This window comes from Macaca fascicularis, chromosome 6, assembly GCF_037993035.2.
Source record: "Macaca fascicularis isolate 582-1 chromosome 6, T2T-MFA8v1.1".
NCBI classification, from domain to species: domain Eukaryota; kingdom Metazoa; phylum Chordata; class Mammalia; order Primates; family Cercopithecidae; genus Macaca; species Macaca fascicularis.
In genome coordinates this window covers 160538130-160560000 of record NC_088380.1, presented here as the reverse complement: position 1 = coordinate 160560000, position 21871 = coordinate 160538130, and the positions used below count along the sequence as shown (strand labels likewise).

General features: G+C 41.7%; 1 protein-coding gene across 9 annotated transcripts in view; it reads right to left on the bottom strand.

The window, feature by feature from the left end:
• The window catches only part of GRIA1 (glutamate ionotropic receptor AMPA type subunit 1), a 321912-nt gene that overhangs the window by 19717 nt on the left and 280324 nt on the right, over positions 1 to 21871 (bottom strand). The window lies entirely within an intron of this gene.

The following is a 21871-nucleotide window of genomic DNA, read 5'->3' as shown; positions in this document are numbered from 1 at the left end:
TTGAGTCATTTTTCTGAGGCTTTCAGAACAATCTCACTTCGATTACATGACTGCTGTTTAGGCTTAAAAGAGAAAGGCAGTGAGGATTATGAAACTCTTAGTTGGAATCACCATGCTCAATAGTTGACAGCTTTGGAGGACCACAGACACCTGCTCCAATAAGTCAAGTTAGTATTCAACAAATCCCAAGGCAGGAGTTTCTGGCCACATCAACGACAACATGTACATATAACATATCCAGGGCCATCTGCAAGGGCCAAGGGAGTCCATCTAAATTTCTCTATGGACAACTCCTCACTTGCCCTCTGAGAGCCTGCTCAAGTGTGACTTATAAGGGTTTATGTGCTGGGTCCATTGGTGCATGAGCTAGTTTGACTGGAACAATTTTGTTGACTGGGTTTATCACCTCATCCTTCAACATCTAATCTAGTTCTTTAGACAAGGAGTAGATCATCTTTCAGGACATAACATGCCTCATCTTCTATTTATCTACTTTCTCCTAAGGATTACTCTGATGATGGTATCACCTTAAGTTGAGGTCAATGTTTACTTAACTTAGGTGAGATGGGTTCACAGACCATCATGAGGCAGTAATGGGATGAAGGAGGATGTCCTCAATGGTAGGTGGCAAGGAGCACTGATGGAAGGCAAATAAGCCATAAAACTCAGACTGCTCCCCGTGGCTTGACCCTCTTACTCTTATGAACCCCAGGTGCCTGTTCCATTCCACTGCTGAATGTAGACAGTTGACACGGCAAACATTTTTATTTTCATTGTCTTCGTTATTTGTTTGTTTTAAAAAGAGCTGAACGTTGGCTATTTGGTGACTCTAGTGTGATCAGAAGCATGTTGATTCCTCCCTGGGAAACACTTTTGACTCACAGCAACTCTGTTTACTATAACCATTACCTTTTATTTATGCTTGTCAGTCGCTGGGCAGCTAACTAGACTGTGGCACATGGATCCCTGAAGGCAAGGAGAGAGACTCCAAATGCTAGTTTGCTGTCTGAAAAGAAGTTCATATTTATGATTTCGCCTACCCTACATTGGGATTTTAAATGTGGCAATTTTCAAGCTGGGAAAACAATTTCTGTTAACAGATCCCAGAAATGCACTCTTTAGTCTTTTAGATACCTTTATGGGCCAGTACTCCTTTCTCTCTGTCTCTCTCTCTCTCTCTCTTTCTTCCTCTCTCCTCTCTCTCCCTCTCAAAAGAAAGAAAGGAGAGAGAGGGAGAGACAGAAAGAAGGAAGAAAGGAAGAAAGCAAGCTAAAATGGTCTTTGTGCCTGAATAACACACAAAGGACATTTTTTCCTGAAAGAGGCTCAAGGCTAGGGTAAGTAGATAGCCACTACCTCTGTTTCATTACCTTTCCTTCTCTTGTCTCCTCTACCTCTCCATTTTAAGGAAATGTATGTAGAAAGACTCAAAGTGGGAGAGGAAGGGGTATCAGTGCAGGGACACAAGAGAACTGGGCACAGCAAGGGAAGGTATAGGGACCAAGTGAAACAGAGAACAAAGGTTGGGGTTCCCAAGGTTCTAATTCTCATTTTTGCTGTGAACTATAAGACCACTTTTCTGTATTAGAAATAAAGTCCTCACTGTTCCGCTCAGGCAAAGAATTCAGTTTGGGGTCAATAGTGTGAAGAAGTGTTTAGAGAAAGTAAACAATCCTCACAGAGCACCTCTTACAATGGGTAAGGTAGGAGGAATTTATGTCCTACACTGGTGGGCTCATGATCTCACAATCAGGTCAAACAAGGGACTGTCTAAAAAAGGTATTTAATTAAATTTCACCTCAAAATGTCCTCCTTTCTGGAAGATCCTCTGCACTTGACTTTATCTCTTATGTTATAATGCTGTTCTAGCCCATTGGTGTGTTGGCTGGGTCTCCTCAAATAGACAGTTAGTTCCCTGGAGTTATGTTCTTTGTGATTTTAGATCCTTCCCCAAACCATTTAGTATGGGATATTCCATGCAGTGTAGGAGTACAACATTTATTACAGCATTCTCCATGCCGTGTACTTTTTTTTTTCTTTTTTGCCAAATGAACAAATGAATGGTCAAAATCTAAATGCAATATCACCTATGTATCTATAACCTATGTGTCTCAGCTATTTGGTAAACTCACCTATCTAGAATACAACAGAAAAGGACCAGAAAGTGAGCAAAGAAAATGTACAGGGCTATAAGGTAATCATTGTAGTTAATATTTATTTCACTGAGGGCCTATTGTGGGCCAGGTATTGTACTAAGCCCTTTACATGCTTTATTTCATTTAATCCTTATATGCCTATTTGGTTGTCATTTTTACTACTTCTATTTTACAAATAAACACTTAACTTGCCCCAGGCTGTCACTCAGTCCATGCATGTAACCATTGTGCTTTACACTGAGTGCAGGTGGGGTACTGTATGATCCTTGCCTGTGCTCATTTAGATCTTCCCCACCCCCTACTACTCAGTCCTTTTTAAACTTCTACTTTGCACACAGTTGTAATACCCAAGAATCTCCATTCTCTAAGCCCAAGCAGAACGAAGTCAGCAAATAAGAAAAGCCTCATCTTATGCCATTTCGTAAGATGCTAATTCACAACTTGACAACAAGGAAGGAGCCAAAGCAGGTTTTTTCTTTTCTATTAATTTTTTTTTTTTTTTTGGGTAGAGATAAGGTCTCACTATGTTGCCCAGGATGGTCTCAAATTCCTGGCCTCAAGCAATCCTCCTGCCTCGGCCTCCCAAAGTGCTAGGATACAGGCATGAGCCACATTGCCTGGTCTTCTTCTTCTTTTTTTTTTAAGGAGAGAAAAATGATGGTGCTAAAAGAATGGTGGCCTGGGGGCGATTTTGGTTCTGGAAAACTGCCCTATGATATTTGCCCTCCAGCAGATTCGCTGTATTCTAATCCGATGCCACTGATTATTGATCATGATAGAGTTATCCAGAAAAGGTTGTGTTTCACATGTTCAAAACAAAAGTTAAAGATGTGAGTTTGATTTAAAAATATTTCCTTTATAAAATATTACATTTGAAAAGGCCAGGACCCTTGGAAAATCCAGGGGTCTGGAATAGCAGAGATGCTATCCCTTAGGCTAGCAGTAGTTCCCAAACATCTAGTTTTCACAGATAAGAAAAAAGTAAAATGGGTGTGGGAGGACCAACATAGGTGTATGTTAAATGTTAACTTGACTAAGTAGAAATGTTTAAAGAGAACAACTACCATCTGTTGGCAACTTCCTTTTATAGAAGTAAAGATGCTGAAATAATCAAAGAAATAGGAAGGACAACCTTGCAGAATAAAAGGAAGTCTTTAGGTTGAATGAATTTAGACACATTGCTGTTATTTTCCTCATTTTACCTCATGCTGGTGAGAACTTTGTCTTTGGCAAGCAGTGACTGGTCCACAGACTGGTGTTTGGAAGATGCTGTTCTAGAATAATCAATGTCTTTCAGTTGGCTAGATCTGGGGTTCAGTTTTACATTTTCATCATGCCTACCTAGGAACAACTCATTAAGGTCAATGTGGAATGTTTTGTTCTCTTCCCCAAGGTTCAAGTGGAGCTCACCAACTGTCTCTCAAGCCAGTGTTCATGTGTCTTGTTCACAGAAATGGGTACAAGAGGACCAACTTCAGTGGTACCTGGTTAATATCATTATTGTTATTTTGATGAGGAAAGGATTTTGGGGGAAAACTTTCAACTTGGGTTGTAATTGGTTAGCAAAGTAAGGCCATCTTTCTATTATAAAAATTGCCAGTTTTCCTGGTGCTAAATTATGAAGGGAATATATTGTTTAAGTTCTTTTATAAGACCAATTCTGATGGACCAGAAAATTATCGTTTTAATAAAAGGAGAGTTACGAAAAACAGGAGTTTTAGTGACTTATTAAGAATGCTTGAATATGCAAATAAGAGATTGGTCATTTTTTGTCTCAAAAAAATTAAAACAGAATGGGATGAACCTCAAAGACTAAAATGTCTTCAGAGAATATGTGGGTATTCCAGGCAAGTGAGTGTTCCTTTTGTTATAAACTTCTTCCAAATGCATTAGTCTCCTACCTGCCTCCCGTGGCTTCAGATTTTCCACTTGCCCTCAGGGACCATCTCTGGGGTTAGCCTTGCTCTGAATGAGAACCCCCAGTACTGGGAAATTCTCACTGCAACTAACTACAACTAGCCCTAGGCTAATCTATGTCAGCCATCTGAGCTTCAGTGTCTCCACCTGTCAAATGAGATAATAGAAGTTCCAACTCAGAATTATCCAATGGACTATCAATGAGCTATTTCATGAACCGACTTAGCTACTACTATTTGTGATAAATAATAACAACAATATTACGATTACCATCAAACTAAACATCTGAATTAAGTCAGAAGACCTGAGTTTAAATCTTAGCCCCAGCACTTATGGTGTGCCACTGAGCAAATCAATAAACTTCTCTAAACCTCAGATTCCTATGTGTAAAAGAGATTATAACATACACTGGACCCATAATAGAAGCTCAGCAAATACTCGTTAGCTCTAACTTACCTAGGATCAGAGGTGTGGAAAAGCAAAAGATGGCACAACATATGGATTAAGCTCTAGATTTTACCTGGAAAAGATTTTATAGACTAACAAAAAAGATTTCTGAGATTACTTTATTTTCTTTCTCCTGAAAGTGGAAGTCAGTTGCCCACTGCAGTTAATTAGTTATTCTTCATAGATTAGTGTTAATTAAGTTCGGCCTTACGTATTTTAAAGAAATGTCTAAATAAAATGACTTGGAAATTGTTTTAGTTTCACGAGCTCAGAATGCTGTTGATAATTACATATATATTATCATATATATACACAACATATATATTTATATATCATGTATATAGGGGATATATATATATATATATATAAAATATCAAAACAAGCATTAGAATCATACAAAGGAAGGTGATGGTCTTCCATTATGAACTTGTCCCATCTCCTTTGGAGTCTGGAACTCATTGTTAGACAACAATTTTAAGAAGCAATAACAAACTGGACTGTGTCAAGAGATCAATTACCAGAATGATGTGGAAACATCTGGAACCATCACATGTGTGGAATAACATTGAAGTAGGTGTGATTTAGGGCAAATATAAGACTTGCCTTCAAATATCTGAAGGATTAATTTAGAGAATTTAGAGAAAATTATACTATGGGTTCCTAAGGAGGAGAACTATGACCAATAGGCAGAAGTCATGGAGGACATTTGAGTCAGTATGGAAAAGAAATGACAGTAGAGCCAAAGGAAAATGGAATTGGCTGTCTTAAGATGAAACCCTTGCAAAGGAGGCATTCAGAAAGAGACTAAATTATTATTTGTTTTGATTTTATAGAAGGGACATCTACATCGAGTGGGAAACCATAATACTTTGCCATAAACCCACTTTAATAACCTTGAATATAGCTGAGCAGCTATTATGTGCTAGCACCACAAGAGGTCCTAGGTATATACTAATGCATAAGACAAACATGGTTCATGCCCTAGTGAGGCTTACAGTCTAATTGGAGAAACAGGCAATAAGAGAAAATGTGAAGTGTTATAAAGGAAACAAAAGGTGAAGTAACAGAAAATGTCAGAGGTAGTCAGGAAACATGGGTCTGAGGAAGTGACATTTAAGAAGAGATTAGAGGGAGAAGAGGATTGGGTGATAAGAGATCACATTCTTATGGGGAGATGAGGTTGGAGAGGCTGGCAGGGACTCTGCAGGCCAGGATTTAGCATTTTATTCTGAGATTGGAGGGTCTTAGCCAGGGAATGACAGACCCTTTTAAACCAAGTTAATAAAGTTCTCCCAATGCAGGGAGGAGAAGGGACTAAAGGGAGACAAATGGGAAATGTGGAAGCCAATGAGAAGACCAGTGGAGGAGCCCAGGCAAGAGTGAATTAAGGATTGGAAAGATGGGCTGTACGTTCAGGATACATTTTGAGTAAGGGAGATAGATTGGCTATGGGGGATTGAAGGAAAGATTTGAGCTGATTTTTTCCCTTGCGATTGTGTAGACTGAGGAACCATTTGTGGAGATGAGAGAGACTGAAAAGAGATGGATTTGGGAGAAGCCCAAGAGTTCAGCTTTGGATGCACTAAATTTTTTTTTTTTTTTTTTTTTTTTTGAGATGGAGTCTCACTCTGTCACCCAGGCTGGAGGGCAGTGGCTTGATCTCAGCTCACTGCAAGCTCCGCCTCCTGGGTTCACACCATTTTCCTGCCTCAGCCTCCAGAGTAGCTGGGACTATAGGCACCTGCCACCACGCCTGGCTAATTTTTTGTATTTTTAGTAGAGACGAGGTTTCACCGTGTTAGCCAGGATGGTCTCGATCTCCTGACCTCGTGATCTGCCTGCCTTGGGCTCCCAAAGTGGATGCACTAAATTTAAGATGCCTGTGAGATGTCCAAGGGGGGAATCAGTTTTCTGGGAAGAGGTGCATCTGGAAGTCAAAGGAAATGGTCAAGCTGGACACATAAACTTGAGTCAATAAATTGATTAATAAAACAGACCTGAGAGGACAATCCGCCAAAATTTTGTAAAGGGCTCAGATACGGATGGCTATAATAATTACTTACTTGAATAAACAACCTCTAGTGGAACTTTTCTTATGCTAAATTCTGTGCTTGGCACTGAGCAAAGTAAACAAACATAAAGCAAACAATCAAACAAAAAAAGAATCAGGCATGATTTTAATTTGGCAAAGTTAGAGTCATCTGAAAATTCCAAGATTCAGAGAGATGTTCAGCATAAAGGAGATGATGGCTGTGGGTCATCAGGGGATGAAGCCAGGCCTATAGTCACTGACGTGGTGACATGCATGGCATTTATTCCCCAGGAGGGCCAAGGAGCAAAAATAATCCTCAAATGACTGAGCCCTGACATTCAGCCACTGGAATTGGTAGGTCCAGGGCAGCATTCTAAATATTGAATTATTTTTGGAATTCTTGGGGAGGAAAGACTTGGTACTCTAAAGACGATTTCTAGGATGACCTTGTGCACATTAAGGTCCAATATATCCAGCCTTGTGCTCTAAAGAAACTCAATTATCACATACTTGCAGGGAAATTAAAGTTTGAAAAAAGCAGCCAAGGGAGATATTTCAGATGATTTTAATTGTGTCTCAACTTATGAAAAGCAAAGGACGGAATATTGGGCTTCAATTCTGTAGCAATTGTCTACACTTCCACTTCCGGTTTTGAAACCTTGAGTTTAAGCATCTGAGGAGTGTTGGATAAAATGACCTTTGGAATTCTACCCAGCCTATGATAATATGCTTTGCTTCTCCTCCCACAAAGGCAACTTCAAATTTAATCAGACCAGGCTGCTGGGCGTGCTACTTTCTCAATCAGTGTGCGTCTGCCTGCTCCTGTGTGCTTGCTTCTTGCTGTTCTCCTTAACTTCTCTTTTAAGGCCTGGTTGCTCTGCAGTGCTCCCCATGTTTTCCTTGAGTCTGCCCTTGAGCACTTCATTTCTCATTGACCTTTCCTTTAAGCTTGCCTGGCATCTAGCAGTCAGTTCACTGCATCGCCTACTGCTATTTGATGTGTATTGGTCTTAGTTTTCAACTTGATTATAAGGCCTACAGAGTAAAGAGTTAGTGTCTTTGGGTCAACACTTCAAACATTTATGAAGATCAATTAAATGTTAATCATTGTAGGTACTTACTAGGAATAACAACTTGAACAAGTTGTAAACCTCTTCCTTTAAGGACCATGCAATCTAGTATGCGAGGCAGAAATGTTTCTCAATAGTTCATGAAAGACTGTATCAGATTTTAAAATAAAGGGTTATGGAAGCACCAAAAAAGGAGAGAGGTGAATTCTGACAGTGGGTGGAAGTTAGAAAACCTTTAGGGAGTGTTCTGTGAAAAGGGCAAAGTCCCCACCTGGGGAGTGTGGTCATGATGAGGGGAACTTCAGAGAGATGAGGTTAGAACAGCTGACAGAGTCCTAATCGTGAACTTCCTTGAATGCTATGCTAGAACATCAACACTTTACCCATGGGCAGGGGAGATACGGGAGGTTTTTAAGCAGAGAGAGGCCTCAGACCAGCAGCCCATCTACACTCAGCAGAGTGAATGATACAGTCAGTTGTAAGCAAATATATACCAATTAACTGAAAAATAAAACGGCTCATATGAGAGGAAGAGACAAGGTTGAAAATTTTAACCCTGGATCCAGGGATCATGGAGATGGTGGGCCATTTCAAAGCAAGCAGGACTCACATGGAAACTTGAGGTTGGTTGTCAGTGGAAGAGGAACTAGAATTATTCTCTGAGATGCCAGAGGGCAGAATTAGATCAGGGAGACAAAACCACAGGGACACAGATTGCTGCTTAATATGATGGCAAACCTGGAATTATTAACGCCCTCTGGTAATTGCTACTTTAAAAGTGTGATTTGGTGGGACACTGTTCATGGGACAACTGTTTTTCAGGAACAACATGGAGGAAATTCACGAGCTTGATGGGATTAAATCAGTGGTTCCCAGACGGCTCATCCAATGAGCTGGAACTGGTTTGTGATAGTTTGCACTCATCAATGGGAAAAGAAGGAAAGATAAAGGTTGCGTAGTGAGTTTTCAGGACGTTGAACTTTTCCATTTAAAGGACAGATCTTTGTTCGTAATTGATTGTTTCCTTCATTAATTTTTAGTGTTAATGTATTCCTTCTGTTATTAAATGATATTAATGAGAGATGGTAATTTTTTTTTGTTTCCTTTGTCTTTTCCTGGCAATATAAAATATTGTCAAGTATCCACACTTTATCTTTTTTTTTTTTTTTTTTTTTTGTAATTTTACTGACACATGATATCTGCAGCTTGGGATCCGCTGGGATTCTAGGGGAAGGGCCTTCAAGGAACTCCTCATCCACCCGTAAGAGGGGAGAACGGGTATTGATGAGCAAAGTTTAAACACATTTGCGGGGGCTATTTAGGGTGAGAATTTGCTTGCACTGTATTAAGGGTCAGTGCACAAGTGAGCATGGTCCTTCTAACTCTTCCTTCCATGGGGCTTGAGGGTTCAGGGGCGCAGAGTCCTCTCTCTGAGAAGAAGGTCCAGATCACCTTTTCCTCCTTTCTCTTTTTACACTTCTCCCTGAACTAAGCAATCTTCCATGGTCTGTCACACATAGGTCTGTGGAGAATAAAAAACCATTTCGAGGGGATGACAGAGAAACCTTCTCTGGGTGGATTTTTCTGCTTCTTTTCCAAGGCCAAGCCAGGGTTCCTTTGCTGGGAATGGGGACCAGAGCCTCATTAGGAACCAAAGCTCATTTACCCTGCCACTGCTGAGGAAAAGCGTGGCTGAATTTAGGTAGGACTAGTACTGATGGGCCTGGGTCCTGGATGCACTCTCTTAATGGCTTCCTTTAGACAACGGTCTCAAAGTCCTCCTCTGTCTTTAGTCCAGTCTATGACATCATTGGCTGTGTGGACCATTTAAGGTAAACTGACTGGGCAGACAGCTAAGGCCCCATAGGACTCTGCTGACTCAGTAGGTTGGGGTGATGAGGGAACTGGGAGAGGTTATCCAGTGACCAAGCAGAAGAAAATAGTGGGGTTGTATCAGGAGTTTCAATTAAAATGCAGACATCCCCGGGTTCCTTAAGGTAGGATCAAAGTTCCCTTCACCCCTGACTATTCCAGATGGCGTTGCCCTCTTGAGTATACTCAAGGAACAGAGAGTTCTGTGATCTTATGAGAAGAAATGCTGGTCAGGCAGCGAATCAGCAGAAGACGGAGGCTTTGTCTTTGGTTTCTGACTGTACAAATGACACAAAGGAATTTTTTTTTTTAAAGCAAACGATATATACAGAGTGCTCACTTAATTACTTCATGCTGGGTGGAGGAAAGAGTCTGAAGGCGTGATTTGAGTTCCTCATTCATCTCTGATCACATTATATGACATGTCATGTAACTATAGCTAGGGTGACCAGCTGTCCCAGTTTTCCTGGGACAGTCTTGGTTTTTGCACCAAAGTTCCACATCCTGGAAGCCCCCTAAACCCTGAGCAAACCAGGGTGGTTGATGACCCTAACTCTACCTCAGTTTTCCCATTTGTAAAATGGGAATAATTGCATGCTTCTTCTGCCCCGACTGCCTGTAGAGTGGGGAGCAAATGAGGTGACAGATGGGAAAGTGCTTTGAGAGTAATTCTGGACAAATTCAGGTAGCTGGATTGGAAGCATGACTAAAGCTCACCTCTACATTGGCACATGCACTACCTAGGACACTTCGCCACTTTGTGGAACCCTAGTCATCTTACAAGCTTCTAATGTGTGTTGTTCTCCGCAAATACTTCAGGAGTGACCCAAGGCAGAATGGAGTAAGCCTTCTGGTCCCATTGTACTTGCATGCTTTATCACAGCAAAATCATCATTCCCTTACCCATCTCCACTCATCTGATCTGACTGAGAGCTCTATTGGCAAGAACCCTGGACACTGCAGAATAGGGAACACAGTAGCTGCTTCACAAATGTTTGTTGAATGAATGAGTACTTTTTAATTTCTGATAAACCACAGGGGTTACTTGAACCCCTCAGAACTGCACAGCAGTCTTAAATGTGCAAATACTTATTTCTGGTCCTGTAACTTTCTTCAGGGTTCTGTGAAGAAACCTGGTTAAGATCAGTGGAAACAGCTCAGAGACCTGGATAGGGATCTGAAGTCTGGCTCCTCCAGCAGGAATTCTACAGACAGCAAGCATTTCTAAGGTACGTGTGATACCTAGCCCGCCCCATATTGTGAGAAGCAGGTGTCAACAGTTCATTTGCAGCTCACAGTAAACCACATCTGGTCCTGTAATGCAGAAGCATTTGTCAGCAGCAGCAGGCACACAGGTCTGTGTCAGACACCTTGGAGATGCTTGACAAAAGATAACGGAGGGAATGAATGAAGGTCCCCCCACAATTAATGGAGGGAGTGGAAACACTATTCAGTACAAGAGCCAGCTCACTGGTCTCATCTCAGCCACCCCTGGTTCAATGAAAGGAAGAAAAGCCGGGCCAATCCTAAGGACTGCGTGAACAGGATGCAGAGGAGGCCAGCAGGTCCATTATTTTCTTGTGGACTTTTAAATATACAGGATCACAATGCTGGAGAATTCTCCCCTTCAGTGGCAGAGAATGGCTCCTGAGGAAGAGAAGAAAACAGCTCCTGCAGGTCTCCCACCTCCAGCCTGACCCTGCTGGCACTCTCCCTTCTTCCTCTCCCTTTCCACTACCACCTGCAGCCCCTTATCTCTTGCAGCTCCACTGTATCTCTCGTTTATGATGGGATTCTATGAGAGGTTTTGTTTGAGGAAGTGATTCCCTGCTGAAAACAGCAACAACAAAGATTGAAAAAGAATGCATGAATCACCCTTCCCTTCACTCCCGTATGGTATGCTTGCGGTGGCTTTCCTGAAATACCTTTCTCCCCATCTTCCTTCTGGCTGTTCTCTCTACTGGTAGAGGAACTGTTCAGGGACTGCTGCCTCCTCCTGGAGGCCTTCCTAGAGCTTTCACCCAGGGGACAGGCAAGATATTAATTCTTAACTGCATGTTTTCCTCACTGTGCCTTGTTTATTTATCTGTTTTTATGGTACTTCCTTTCTCCTTTATATTAGCGTTAGTTGTTACTGGGTTGTGCCTTCCTTTATCCTTCTCTTAAATGTGATCACTACTAAAAAAATTGTATAGTTTATATAAAAATTGAGATTTCTGGTTTATTTTGAACAATGAGAATATGTGACAACATTCCTACATGTCAACATTAGACTGGAATGAGAGGAGGCTGTCCTGTCTAGATAACATACCCTTGTTCACTAGCCTTCATCATTTCCTATGATCTTGCTAAGGTTCAGTGTCAGTTTTCATTTATAGCATTATGTAATTGATAAGAGCATAGACTCTGAATTCGGACTATCTGGGTTCAAATTTTGGCTCTGCCACTTACTCACTGTGTGAACTCTGACAAGTTAATTAGTCTCTCTGTGCCACTGATTCATTATCTGTATAATGAGATTATTAATGGTACCTACTTCTTTGGGTTCTTGTGAGGATTACATAAATTAGAAAATGCATATGAGAATTCAGAGATGGCTTGCTACAGATAGCAAGTGCTCAATAAATATTAACTATAATTATTATTTACCATAGTGTTTGCACTGTGGTTTTGTTTCTTAGAGAAATATTGTCTGCGCTCATGACTCTATTAAAAATGAGAAAACCACATAGGGTTTACCCCTGGTCCATTTTACTCATCTTCTTTACTTGGCCCTGGGGTGTTTGAGGTTGTAGCCCCTGCTCTAGATGATGCATCTTGGAAGTGCTGATGTCATAGTTTATTCATCGTTGTTTCCCTCAAGAGTACTGACTTGGCATTTTGAAAATACTGTACTTGGAATGTTGGTAGAATTAAATTGCATGACCATAGTCATGTACTTGCATATTTTGCTTTCAGGATGTTTATTAGTAATGGCCAAAGAAGCCTACAAGTTGTCAGCTGGTTTAATTTGTGTTATGTGGTCTATATAGTAGGACTAGTATTTCCTGCTTCTCCATTAATCAGATGGACCAGGCACAGCAACTGCTTTGATAATGTGCTCGGAAAGTCACCACGTACGTAGAAGTTGACTAGGTAGGAACTGGTCTATGTGATAAGCAATCAGTAGGGGTTTCCCGCAGGCTAAATTCTCTGCTAGATTCTCTGGGAGAGTTGGCCTTTGCTTCGTTGACCTGGAAATATGGGTGGGGGGCAGAATACAAGCCAAGATACAGGAGTCGGGGAAAGTTGTGTTTGTGGGCCACAGGGAGATTGGGTGGACTAATGCAGCTATTTTTTTTTTAATATTCCTCCAAAGGAATAAATTTTATTCCCAAGAGAATAAAGAATATAATTAAGAGGACATTATCCTCTTTTATTTTTGCTAGAAGTTTGTTCTGAGGAAGGATGAATAATATATGCAAATTTCCCTGCCTGATTTTCTTTGTTTGAGGACTCTGCTGGTTTACTGTGTGAGACAAGGTTGGTTCCTTTGGTTAGGATTCACCTGGGCTTTTGCCCCCTTTCCCTCTGAGGAACAGGCTGATTACAAACGATTGTTAAGCCATGATCTTAGCCTGTGGGGCCATTCACAAAATGTTACAGGGACAGATGGCTGGGAATTTCTCAGCAGGGGTTCAGCTCAGGGCTACCCCTTATCCCTTACTTTCTGCCTGCCCTCAGAGACTGGGCTTCTCAGACACTGGAACTTTCTACCTTCAGGCATATGGATGAATGCAGTGTGGCTGTTACCTGAACACTTAGTATTCTGAAATTTCTGCCATGTTGCAATGTTAGCAACCCTAGTGTGGTCTAGCCCAGAGGAGGTAATCGCCACTAATTTGGGTCAGATACTCACACAAACAGAAGAGATGGTGAGTGTGGAGGGAAGCTGAAAGGGAAAGAGAACTGGGGGGAAGAAAGTGGATTCATATTCAAGAACTCCTCACTTAGCATGAACTCTTCATAAGGGATTCATTGTATTCCCAAGACAATCTTGTGAAACTTATAGCAAGATCTCAATTGGAAGATGAGAAAATTAAGTTTCAAAGACATTAAATAAGGATAATTAACACTTGTCAGGCATTTTACTATGTGTCAGGCACTGTGCTAAACACTTTGTATTATCTCATCTAACCACACTTAACAACCACAGAAATAAATGCCAGAGTTACCTCCAGTTTTTTACATTTGGTGCAAACTAAGTCTTAAGGAGGTGAAGTCACTTGTCCAAGAAACAGTTGTTATTAACTAGCAGACCTGGGATTCATACCAGTCTTGACTTCTGGGTCATACTGTGGCTTGCTACTTTCTCAAGATCACATGGGACGTAAATGTGGGAGGCAGAATTTGAATTCAGGTCTCAGGAACACCAAAGCACATTTGCTTTCCAAACCCACAAGCCCCAAGTGGCAGAGCTGGGACAGATATCCAACCCGTCTCTCTCGTGGTCTTTGTATTACAGCAGCTGCCTTCGTAGAAAACGCAAAAGACCTAGCAAGTCTGAAATTAAGTTGCTGATGGGAGGGAGAGAGAGGAAAAAAAGAGATGCTATTTTTGACAGAGACAGCCTCTTAAAAGAAAGCAACATACAATTTGTATATCAGCAGGAGGAGCGGTGCTTCAGTGGGCAAATCACAGCCTGCACTGAGCTGCTGTTCTCACCTAGGTAAAGGCCATTCATTTCCCTTATTCATCTTCCCAGATACATCCCTGCCACCTTACTCTCACCACTTTCCTCCTCTTTCTCTCTTTAATGTGTTGCTTTGCCATTTATGAGCTTCTCAACCAGGCACTATAAAATGGAGCTCTAGGCCAGCCATGGTGGCTCATGCCTGTAATCCCAGCACTTTGGGAGGCTGAGGCAGGTGGATCATGAGGTCAGCAGTTTGAGACCAGCCTGGCTAACATGGTGAAACCCCGCCTTTACTAAAAATGCAAAATTAGCCTGGTGTGGTGGTGCACGCCTGTAGTCCCAGCTACTCAGGAGACTGAGGCAGGAGAATCACTTGAACCTCCGAGAGGCAGAGGTTGCAGTGAGCCAAGATCGCACTATTGCACTCTAGCCTGGGCAAAAAGAGTGAAACCCCATCTCAAAAATAAATAAATAAATAAATAAATAAATAAATAAATAAATAAATAGCTCTAACAAGAGTTAGTGCCCATTTGTCTTTGTGATTTCACCAGGATCCTCCAAAATAAATTAGCAGCGTGGATCTGCAACCTAGCCTAGTGCTTCAAGACAGAGTGCTTAGTTTGTGGAGGCTACCTGACATCTCATGTCCCCTGATGTTTTCCCTGGACATTTTGAGGATGCCACCTTTTAAGGCAGTGATGCGTGTCTCGATTAGCACAGAAGTGGGTTGTGGAAAGAATGAGGGTTTCAGAATCAGGGTTTGTACCTAAGCTCTGTTCCACAAATCACTTTGAGAACCTGGGTAAAGCATTACCCTATGAATCTTAGTTTTCTAAACTGTGAAAGGGAAATGATAATATCTAAATCAAAAGGTGAAGGAAGGATTAATGTACGACCATCACAGGACACTGAATGCATTGCCCAGCACATCATTGGCATAAAATGGATGTAAGGCTCCCCTACCCCACCCTCTAAACTTATGGCACAGTTGGTTTAAAATGACCTGTTTTTCATTGCTGAAAGAAACAAAAAATATATAGAATTTTCAGGAGCATAAAAATCTTTAGGAATGTTTTTGCTTCAATGTGTCATGGGCAAGCAGGGGAACCTTAATATGCATCAGATGTACAGTTTTGCATTTTTATGTAGGTATAGGGTAAGACATCCACCTGTGGTATGACTCTGACCCTGGAGAGGTTCCTTGTCCCCAACAAATACAAATGGTGCAGAGTCAAGCAAGGATTCCCTAGGGAATTCAAATAGAGCAGAAAGCAAGCCATTTCCCTTATGAAATCTGTTTTCTTATTTGTATATTAGTTGGATAGGATCAATGCTATTTGTGTGTGTGTGTGTGCGTGCGTGTGTGTGTGTGTGATGGGGGGTGGGGATTAAATAATCTTTATTATCTAAATAATCATCCCTTCCTCATAATTTACCTCCTTACATCTTTGAGAGTGCATTCTTGCTTAATGAGTGAGAAGAGGTCTGGAATCAGGTTGAATTATGTGATGAAGATGAAAACAATATTACCTCCATGGTGTTGTTAGGATTAAATAAGATAATGCACATCACTTCTTAGGAGTGCCTGAGATGAGTCAGTGCTCAATAATGTTAACAACAAGTCTTATCACCATCCCTAAAATGCTAAATAAAGCGCTTGCCACTCCTTTGTCTGGACTTTTGCACCAGACTACTGCACCAGTCTCAGGAAGCTTTCTCCGTACTCTCCGTAATGCATCCCACGTGCATTACACGTGTGGTGTAATGCCTCTTGACCTGAGAAGGCTTCTGAATTGATGCAGCTCTCCTTTGCAAACCTCCAGTCTCTATTGAAACACACACACATACACACACACACACACACTCTCTCTCTCTCTCTCTCTTTCTCTCTGCCTCCCTCCTTCCTTTGTCTCTCCCTTCCAACCTCCCTCACTCCCAACCTCCCTCCCATTTTTTTTCTATCTCCCCTTTTATCCCCCAATTTCCTCTCTTTCTTCCTTTCTCTCCAGCTCTTCTGAGGACGCAAGTAAATCCAGCCTCTCCACTCAGAGGGCTTTGTCTCTGATCAGGCCCGACCTGGGTCACAGAGTTCATGGGGTTACCATGACAACAAGCATCCCTGGCTACCCATCAGGAGGTAAGGACCAATTGAAAGGGACTGTCATTTCCCTGGGACATACTGTATTTATCAACAGCAAGCTCTGCACCAGTATTATACTACGGGAAGACAGGCTGTTACTTGTGAGGGTGGGAGGGAGGGAGAAAAAGAAATATTAGGGTTTTATTTTTTAGCATGTTCTCTGTGGGGGAGGACCACAAATTGTTCTCAGAGACATTTTATTTCTAATGCAGCCAGTGTATGTGAGGGGGATGAGGGTGGGGCTCATGTGCATTTCTGATGAACACAGTTGGTTTTACAAAAAAGAAAAAAACAAGTTCTTTGGCTCAAAAGTGTCTTTTTAGTAGGTCTAATGGGAGGAGGAGAGTGGTAGAAAATGAACACTAGTAAGTATCTTCTGTAACAGGCACTTCATGCTATTTCATCAGATCGTCAAAGCAACTGCACAAAATTATTATTCCAGTTTTTCAGATAAGAAGACAGAGGCTTATGAAGTTCTAGTGACTTACCCAGTGAGGTCAAACTCTTGACTGGAGGTGATCTGACTCCAGGAATTGTGGTTGTGAACCATTCCAGGAGGATTCCTGGTCACCCCCCATCATATCCATCCCCCTGCTCCTTCAGAGCCTCCTTCTCATGTTCTGCCTCCTCAGACTCCACGCGCGTCGCCTCCCTGACCTCTTCTAGCCCTCGTTCCCAGAGTGGACTGCTGTTTACTTAGAACAGAGGCACCTAGGGGACTTGTTCAAATTGCATATTCCTGGATCTGCAAAATCAGAAGTCTCAAGGAGTGGAGTCTAGGAAGGGGCATTTTAAACCAGCTCCCCTGAGTCATTTTGATACACACTGAAGTTGGGAAGGACTCTTTAGAGCAATCGACTCAATGCCACACAAAAAGGCACTTGCTTATTTGTTTCCTAATTATTTTCTGGGTCAATGTGATTCTCTAAAAGAAGATAACTCTCTATGGCTTTCTGTAACACTCAGGTTAGCATTAGGCCAAAAAAAAAAAAAAAAAAAAAAAGGTTCTCAGGGAAGGCCTACTGGACCTCATGGAAGATACAAGCATGTTTTATCATTCCAGTGTCGGGGATGAGCAACTAGGAGGAAACCCTCAGTGCCTGAAAGTGAGAGCCTTCCCTACAAAACCTTGGTGATACCTCTTCCTGACTCACAGCCTTAACCACCCTCTTTTCTTTAGCCAGATGCCAATATGCACAAGCAACTCTTGCTAGATTATTTTCCAGCACAGGGTTACGTGAAGAGATAAAAAATATACTCAATGGGAATGCCAGTGAGGCTACAATGGTGATGAACAATTCTGGGCTCATGTCATACTAAAAAATTGATAAAGGCCAGATATAGTCAATGCAGCAGGGAGGAACTAAAGGTGGTCAATGTTCTTCATCATTCTTGCTGGTGTGCTGGAAAGCTTGTGTCCCTTCCAGGGATGCCTTTCTTAACCAGGTAGGCATTTCAGAGGTAAAACTGAGGTGGCAGCAGCAATTCTGTTTGGGAGGTAAATCCCATATCTTCCCATTTTCTGTCCTTGCCAAAATCAGTTTGTACCCAGTCAAGCCTTAGGCAGGAGCACAAAAGTCCCAGAAAGCTTACATAACAGACTTCTTTTCCAAACTTCCCAGCTTTAAAGTGAAGGATATGACTAGTGATGAACAAAGAGTCCACCACTTCTCCCACGTGTCTGCATCCCATTGTAACTCATGACCACATTCATTACCTCCTACCAAGATGACCACAACAGCTTTCTAAATGACTTCCTTGCCTGTGATCCTCCTCTCTCTGATGCACATTGCAAACCACTGCCAGGGTAATCTCCAGGAGCCTGTCTGATCATGTTCCTCCCTGTCAATGACCTTCAGTGGCTCCTATGGACATAGTAAAACATGCAGATACATTTGAGATTCTTCACAATATGACCACAGCCAATCACTCCTACCTATTAATGAATTCTCTGGTTAAAGTGGACCCCTTGTCGTTCCTGCAAACAAGCCCCATGTGTGTGTGTGTGGTTTTTTTTTTCCATTTCTACATTTGCTGTCTTTTCTCCTTCAGCCCCTAATATGAAGAATCCTCTCCCCACTTCCCATCTATCACAATTCTTCCACCATTCTTCCACAATTCTTCTAGTGGTGGAAGAATCTGCAATTCTTTTTGAGTGTTTTTTTTGAGCTCTGGACACTCCTTTTTTTTGAGTGTTTCTGACTCTCTTATGGCATTGGTAGGATAATAGGTATCTACATAATGCTGCTCATGAGCCGTACTTGATGATGCATTATTTAAGTACTGGGATTGCGGATTGCGTCTCTCACCACCATTCCCTGCAGCATTATGCACAGTGCTTTGTGTGAGAAAGTATTTGGAAACCAATCAGTGACGCTAAATGGAAAGCACAGGGAGTGGGTCTCAGACCTTCCTGGGTGTCCATTACCCAGTAAGCTGCAGGGTGAAGTTGTACTGCACTCCTGCCCCCTTGGCCCATACATCTGGCATAAACAAGACACATGACAGAAGACAAACATGTCATGATCACAGAGACCAAAGAAGACTCCATGAACCACGGTCACAGTTAAAGACCAGACTTTGACCAATGTCCTGATTAGGGTCTAACTCTTAGCAAATCTGTTAAGCTCCTGGTAGATAGTTTGTGAAAGAGAATCATTAGGTGACATTTCAACTGAGGCCAATCTGGTATGGATTCTTTCTTGGGCTTATAAAACATGGGCTATGCCCCCTTACTTAGGAAGGTTGAACACATAGCAGGAAGTGTTCATCATAATAAAGAAAAGACATTTCAGTTTAGGCTAGCAAGATACATTAAGTTGGCACCAAAAGGGCCAATAGATCATAATTAGTAGATTTACCAGTTGCCTTTCCCTAGTGACTGGCATTGGCTGCATAGGTCTTTATCCACAACCCGAGGGCTCGTGAAACATAACAGCCCCCCTCCCACCCCCAAACATGCAGTGACAGCCAACAAACAGCATCTGTTTCAAAGAAACGCCACCTGTCCAAATGGAAAATCAAGCATTGAACCACCTCACTTCATCAGAGTTATTTGTTTCCAGAGCAGAAGAAACAAACAACAACAACCAAAAACCATTCTGTCACTAACATAGCTTTTTAACACTCTGTGGGGACCATGGCCTGGCTTCTGCCAAGTAGACTTGGCAAGTTTTGGAGGAACATTTGGGCCTTAGGTGTCAGTTCTCTGATCTTCTGAAGCATAACTGGGTAATCCGTCTTGGAGAAATCTGGAGCTTGTTCTAGGCAGGCTGTAAGAGGGTGAACACGCCACAGGCACAGCGAAGTCTGGCTTTATGGAGAGAAAGTAGTGGAGGAGAATGGCCAGGAAGGTCCTCTCTTGATACAAGTACAGGCAGTAAGCCTGGAGGACATCTTCCTGTGAAAGCTGCAAAAACCCTACCTTTGATTGGGCTGAAGAGAAGTTTATAATAATACCTGGAACAAACTCAAGCACCTTTTTGTAGTGTAAACACTTCCAAAGAGTTTGCAGCCTTGTGAGTAGTTAAACAGTCTTTTAAAAAAGTATTTTTTTATGATTCAAAATCATTTGAACGAAATTGGATTTCTTCTGCCAGGTTATCTTTAAGCATACATCAGCCCCTCTTCAATGGGTCCAAAGGAAGCACAAATGTCTTTACTCTTCTCCTTACTGCCCACCTCTGTCATGCAGAATGGTTTCCTGGGATCAAGTCAGTGGATCTAGGATTGCTGGAGCAGGCACATGTGTTTGTGGTATTTGGTCTGCTATAACTCTTTGGAGTTTGACCATGTCTTGGGTCAAATGGCATCATATGGGGTGTGGAAAAGAGTTATAATGGAAACCTGGCTGGAGTATGTGTGTGGGGGGTGGGCTGTGGGGAGGCACGGTTACTCATATTTTCTGCAACCATTCTTCAATGGTGTGTTTTGTGGAACCTCTACATTATTGGTTGCTAGCAGTGTTCCCTTTTAATGCACAGATGAGAAGCAGAATCCCATTAAGGGTAGAGGAACTTTCCCAGGTCAGACACTTGAGGTCCTCTTAGGATGAGTGTTACTCTTCTGTTTTTGAATCTGGAATTATGATGGCCCCATGACTACCATCAAGTTTGCATTGGAGAGAAAGGAGCACTGTGGGAAGACAGGAGCATATGACCATCAGTTGGGTGTTCTTGACTTGCAGTTCAGTCATCAGTGATCTGCATTTGAAACATGTTGTTTTTTTATTTCTCTCTTCTTTTCTCTTGCTGTCTTTTTTTGAAATCAATAAATGGCTTGTTACATGTTTTACAGAGATTTATGCAAAAGAATTAGTTTTTTCTTTATTATGAAGCAGAATTATTTTTATCATTTGTTCCAGAAACTGTCTTTCAGCAAGCAAATCCATAAAAGCAGGGTTACTCCTCAAAGGAATGGTGCTGGGTGTGTTAAAGCCAGTGTCCATTATCACTTTTTGCCTTCAGAGTGGTGAGTGACTGCTCTGGACTTCAAAGATCTGGTTTTAATTCCCAAGTTGGTGGTTATTTGGTCCATGTGAGTAGGTGCAAAGAACCTGGCCCAAGTCCAGTCCCCTGCCTTAAATGGTGCTGTCATTCATAAAGCCCAGTGCAACATTAGAGTGAGTTATAGCCGTAGGCTCTGAAGTCAGACTGCCAGGGCTTTAAATCTGGCTTCTGCCTTATTAGCTGTGTCAACCTGATTAGGCAACTTAACTCTTACTCTGTTTCCTCATCTGTAAAATGGAAATAATGGTACTTTATAGGCATGTTGCAAGGGTTATAAGAGGCAAGTACCACAGTGAGTGGCACTTAATATGCACTGACTCAGTGATGATTTTTATTATAGTGGAAAGCCATTTGAGTGCCATATGGCCTGAGTTTTAGGTTCATGTCACTCCAGTATTTCCAGTAGCAGGAAATATATAGTATTTCCCGAGTTGTTGTTACCTTACCTTGTTCCAGGAAACCGTGTGTGGGATGGGATGGCAGAGGTGCTCTATTGATTGGACAAATTATGTTATGTGTCTGTGCTTTGTTTTCTTAACTTCACATCCATGTATTTATGTGGATGTCCTTGACTCATGAAACCTTCAGTGCATTGTAATATTGCGGTATCACTGATGTTCCTGGAACTATAAAAACTCATTCTCTACTTTGAGTCTTTCTAGGTTGATGATCAATAACTTTCTGAGATAAAAGCCTCTTCCTTGCCAAACAGTATCATCTGAATCCCCTTTGAACTTTGCTCAAACTTGTAAAGAGTGTTTTAGATTCTACCAGGCAATAACACATGACTGATAAATACCAGACCATTTATCTTCATTAGTTCATATTCAATTATGTCTACACTTCTCCAGGTATCTTTATTCCCTCAATTTTCAGATAATTACTTAAAGGTCTTCAAAGTATTTTCATTGCTCTTCGAATAAGGACAAAAGTTCTTTATAAAATTCTTCCCCACTTCATCCTCCAATCTCAGCTTAAACATTTCTCCTCTGTATTACTACCTGTGTTCTAAGAACACTTAGTGGCTTTTGGTTAATCGACTGTGCAATGATTT